Below are 5,898 nucleotides of genomic sequence, written 5' to 3'. Positions count from 1 at the left end.
TCCTTCAGGGGACGTCGACTTTTGTTCAATCTTGCATAGGTAGCGCATGCATCTCCTATTTCCGAGTTTTACTATCACCGACTTGTTTTGTTTTTGCCGACTTATTTTTGCCGACTTGTGACTTAATTGTGTCTTTTGTAGATATGGCAAAAAAGAATGCTCAGGAGGCTTACCAAAGGGTCCAGGAAGCTAAGGCCAAGTCCCGGACTAGGTCCGGGGGTTCCAAGGCGGTCGTCTCTCCTCCTCCTCCTCCTCCTCCTCCTAGGAATGTTGGTACTCCCTCTCAACCTATTATCGTCTCCTCCTCCTCAAGTTTGGCTCGACCACTCCCTTCTGCCCAACTACTTTCTGAGCCGGATAAGAAGAAGCGCAAGACTTCAGAGTCTGGCCCTTCTTGGGAAGGTGGTGTTAAGGCGGATGCTCTTGCATTCGTCCGAAAGAACATCTATCCTCTTATAAATATGGATGATGTTTCTGTTCGGAACCACCTTACCGCTCTGGCCGAGGAAAGTTTTAGGGCGGCGGGAGTTTGTGGCAAACTTTTGGACATATTTGAGAAGACTCTCCTCAGCTCCTTGGGAACTTTCCCGAAGGTTGCGGAGCTGGAGGAGAGGCTTCTTTTGTTTGAAAAGCATCAAGAGGAGTTGAAGGAGGAGAGGGATAAGTTGAGGAAGGAGAGAGACGTCCTCCGGGAGAAGGAGAGCCAGCTGCAAGCCCAATGTACCATGGAGGTAAATCTAAGGAAGGCAGCCCAGGAGAGTTACCAAAGCCTATTTAAAGATATGGTGGAGGTGAAGAAGGATTTGGTGAACTCTCGGAATACTTATGCTGACTTGGAAGACTCTATCGCCGATGGCGCCGAGGAGTCTTGGAGAATTTTCCTAGAGCAGGTCAGGGTTATAGCCCCCGACTTGGATCTTTCTCCACTACATCCTGACAAAGTGGTTATTGATGGTGCCATTGTTGATCCTCCTGCCCCCGAGGTTGTTTCCGAGTCAGACCTAAAGACTCGGGGGCAGAGGATTATAGAGTCTCCTCCTCATTCCAAAGATGCTCCGAGTTCTTCAACCCTCGCTCCGACTTCCTCTTTGGCTCCTCCTCCCGGCCCTGGTGATGTTCCTCCTGGTGGTGGTGATTCCTCTACTCCGTCCAAGAAATGACTTCTTTATTTTTGTGGCTATATGGGGCCCGGCCTGTGGGTCCCCCCTTTTTTAAACTTCTATTTATTCATTGGTGGTTGTGAACAATTTGCTTCTTGGCCTTTTGAGGCCGTAAACAAAATGACCTGTTTGGTGCCCTTTTTGGATAAGGGTTTTAAACAAAATAAATGCCCTTTTTTGGATAAGGGTTTTCTAATCGAAGTAGGTGCCCCTTTTTTTGGATAAGGGTTTAAGTTACTTTACGCGTGCACATGCTTTTCTGTTTTGAATATGTTTGATCTTTTTCGGAAAAACCTTTTGTTAGCTTGCATTGTTTTCTCGAGCCTTTTTCGTGCAAAGACTTGTATGCAAACTTTAAACTTTTCAGGTTTTCATATCTCTTTTGCTATCCTTTATACTCAACTTTGCTTTAGTGAGTTTTTATGACTTAGGTTATTTTTGCGATGCGTTTTTTATCTACTCGGAGCTCGGTTTTCTTTTACTCGGAGCTCTTTCGAGTTTGTTTTACTCGGATTTCCTTTCGACTTAAGAGTCGGATAGTTTCCGAGTTTAATACGATCAACTTGTATAACCTCTTTACACCAACTTGTACCTCGTCGTTTTATCCTGACGACCATGTTAGGTCGATTCATGGGATTTTCACGCTTTGTCGAGCTTAAGTCGGCGCGTTTCGTAGAAAGACTTATAAGAAATAGAGAAGGATATTTAAGAGAAATATAGTGATAAAAAAGATCTTTATTAATCGGAAAGGTACCTTTTTGCTACTAAGGGTCTTGATAGCATATTTTCCCTTAGCCTCTACTATGATGCCTCGTTAAAAACCCCTCTCCAGAAAAAACCCTTTTTTGGGAAAAAATCATGAAGCTGGGAAAAGAGTACATCAGGGAGTAGAGTTCGCTTCTAACGACCTAGGTAATTCGGTGTCGTTCAAGTCGGTCACCTTGTAGTAGCCTTTTCCTAGGACCTCATTAATTTTGTATGGCCCTTTCCAATTGGCAGCAAGCTTTCCATTCCTAGACTTGTTAACTCCAATATCGTTTCTAATCAAGACCAAGTTGTCTGGGGCGAAGCTTCTTCGAATGACTCCTCGTCGTAGAAACTTACCCTTGGACTTTGCTCATTGATTTCAACTGGTATCATGGCTTCCACGCCATAAGCATGTCAGAAGGGTGTTTCTCCTGTGACAGACTGAGGTGTGGTCCGATAAGTCCATAGCACTTGAGGGAGCTCCTCAGCCCATGCTCATTTTCCATCTTGTAACCTTTTTTCAACGCTGCCAGTATAATTTTGTTGGCTACCTCGACTTGTCTATTTGCTTGTGGGTGTTCTACCGAGGTGAACTGATGCTTGATCTTCATGCTCGCTACTAGGTTTCTGAAGGTGGAATCGATAAACTGAGTGCCATTATCAGTGGTGATGGAGTGAGGTACCCCATACCTTGTGATAATATTCTTGTAGAGGAATTTCTGACTTCTCTGGGCTGTGATTGTGGCTAGTGGTTCTGCTTCTATCCACTTTGTGAAGTAATCTATTCCCACGATCAAGTATTTGACTTGCCCTGGTGCTTGGGGAAAAGGACCTAGCAGATCCATTCCCCATTTTGCGAAAGGCCAGGGGGAAGTTATACTGATGAGCTCTTCTGGTGGAGCTACGTGGAAATTTGCATGCATCTGGCATGGCTGGCATTTTTTCACAAAGTCTGTGGCATCTTTCTGCAAGGTCGGCCAATAGAATCCTGCTCGGATTACTTTCCTGGCCAACGACCTTGCCCCGAGATGGTTTCCGCAGATCCCACTATGTACTTCCTCCAAGACCTCGGCGGTTCTTGAGGTCGGTACGCACTTCAGCAATGGTGTTGATATCCCTCTTCTGTAAAGGACATTTCTCACCAAAGTATAATGTTGTGCTTCCCTTCGGATCTTTTTACCTTCTTTCTCCTCTTTAGGGAGAATGTCGAATTTTAGGTATTCGACTAAGGGATTCATCCATCCGAGGTTTAGGCCGACTACCTCAAGCACCTCTTGTTCATCTTCTGTTTTTGATACCGAGGGCTCTTGTAGGGTTTCTTGAATCAGGCTTCTGTTGTTCCCTCCGGGTTTGGTACTTGCTAACTTGGATAGGGCGTCAGCTCTGCTATTTAGATCCCGAGTTATATGCTTGACCTCGGTTTCCGCAAAGTGCCCTAGGTATTCCAAGGTTTTTTCCAAGTATTTCTTCATATTGGGGTCCTTTGCCTGATATTCCCCACTTATTTGGGAAGTCACCACTTGTGAGTCGCTGTAGTGGGCTTTAATTGCTGTCCGAGTTTCATATCTCAGGTCGAACTCGGAGAGTTCTATTGCCCATTGAACCATTCTCCCTGCAACATCTGTCTTTTGGAGGATTTGCTTCATGGGTTGGTTCGTACGGACTCTTATTGTGTGAGCCTGGAAGTAAGGTCGTAGCCTTCGCGAGGCTATCACTAAGGAGTAAGCAAACTTCTCTAGCTTGCGGTACCTTAGCTCAGGACCTTGTAGAACCTTACTGGTGAAATAGACCGGGTGTTGCCCGACCTCGTCTTCTCTGATCAGGGCTGATGAGACAGCCCTGTTTGCGACGGATAGGTATAGGACGAGGTCTTTTCCCGGTATTGGTCGAGTTAATATAGGAGGTTGGCTTAAGAATTTTTTGAACTCTTGGAACGCCTCCTCACATTCCGGAGTCCATTCAAACTGGCATCCCTTACTTAATAGGGAGAATAATGGAAGGGATTTTAGTGCCGATCCTGCCAAAAATCTGGAGAGGGCTGCAAGTCGGCCATTGAGCTGTTGAGCCTCTCTCAAACAAGTCGGGCTTTTCATTTCTAGGATGGCCCTGCATTTGTCGGGATTGGCCTCAATCCCTCTTTGTGTTAGCATGAACCCTAGAAATTTTCCTGCCTCTACTGCGAAGGCGCATTTTGCGGGATTTAGTCTCATCCCATGCAACCTTATAGTGTCGAAGACTTGTGAGAGGTCGGTTAAGAGGTCGACTTCTTGCTTGGTTTTTACTAACATGTCGTCGACGTATACCTCCATTAAGCTCCCTAAATGGGGGGAAAACACTTTGTTCATCAGCCTTTGGTACGTGGCTCCTGCATTCTTCAGTCCGAATGGCATGACCACGTAGCAGTAATTGGCTTTTGGTGTGATGAACGATGTTTTTTCCTGGTCGGGTTCATGCATCGGGATTTGATTATACCCCGAATAGGCATCCATGAATGATAGGTATTGGTACCCTGAGCTGGAGTCCACCAGGGTATCAATACTCGGTAGGGGATAAGGGTCCTTAGGACATGCCTTATTTAAGTCGGTATAGTCGACGCACATTCTCCATTTACCATTTTGTTTTCTGACTAGCACTACATTGGCTAGCCATGTTGGGTATTTGACCTCTCTGATAAAGCCGGCTTCTAGGAGCGCCTGTACTTGCTCTTCTACTATGGAGGCCCTTTCTGGGCCGAGCTTGCGTCTTCTTTGTTGTACAGGTCGGGATCCTGGGTAAACCGAGAGCCTGTGGGACATGAGCTCGGGATCAATCCCGGGCATGTCGGAAGCCTTCCAGGCGAAGAGGTCGGAATTAGCTCTTAGGAGTTCACCCAACCTTTGTTTCAGGGTTTCCCCTAAGTTGGCTCCTATGTAAGTGTTTTTTCCTTCCTCCTCTCCAACTTGTATCTCCTCGGTTTTTCCTCCCGGCTGGGGTCGTAGCTCTTCTCTGGTTCTTGCGCCGCCTAGCTCTATGGTGTGGACTTCTTTGCCCTTCTCTCTCAGATTTAGGCTTTCGTTATAGCATTTCCTCGCCAATTTTTGATCTCCCCTTACCGTTGCTATTCCTCCTGGAGTCGGGAATTTCATGCAAAGGTGGGGAGTTGATACCACTGCTCCAAGACGATTAAGGGTAGTTCTGCCAATTAGGGCATTGTAGGCTGACCCTTCATCGATGACTATGAAGTCTATGCTCAGAGTCCTTGATTTTTCCCCTCTTCCAAAGGTGGTGTGAAGGGGTAAAAATCCCAATGGTTTTATTGGTGTATCCCCTAACCCATATAGGGTGTCAGGGTAGGCTCTCAACTCTTTTGCATCTAACCCTAGCTTGTCGAAGGCGGGCTTGAAAAGGATGTCCGCCGAACTTCCTTGGTCTACTAGGGTTCTGTGGAGATGGGCGTTGGCTAGGATTATAGTTATCACCACGGGATCATCATGCCCGGGGATTATCCCTTGCCCATCTTCTTTTGTGAATGATATAGTGGGGAGGTCGGGTGACTCCTCCCCGCCCTGGTAGACTCTTTTGAGATGTCTTTTGCGAGAAGATTTAGTGATTCCACCTCCCGCAAATCCTCCTGAGATCATATGGATATGTCTCTCAGGGGTCTGTGGTGGTGGATCTCTTCTATCCATATCATCTCGCTTTCTCTTTCCGTGACCGTCCGACCTTTCCAGGAGATATCTATCAAGCCGACCTTCTCTAGCCAGCTTTCTATCACATTCTTAAGGTCGTAGCAGTCGTTAGTGGAATGACCATATATCTTATGGTACTCGCAATAATCGCCGCGACTTCCCCCTTTTTTATTTTTAATAGGTCTTGGGGGTGGCAATCTTTCAGTGTTGCAAATCTCTCTGTATACGTCCACTATAGAAGTCTTTAGAGGAGTATAAGAGTGATACTTCCTGGGCCTCTCGAGACCGAGCTCTTCCTTCTTTTTGACTTCCCTTTCTCTTTC

The sequence above is a fragment of the Arachis duranensis genome, chromosome 6 (genome assembly GCF_000817695.3).
Source record: "Arachis duranensis cultivar V14167 chromosome 6, aradu.V14167.gnm2.J7QH, whole genome shotgun sequence".
NCBI classification, from domain to species: Eukaryota; Viridiplantae; Streptophyta; class Magnoliopsida; order Fabales; family Fabaceae; genus Arachis; species Arachis duranensis.
Note: the sequence above shows the minus strand (reverse complement) of the source record.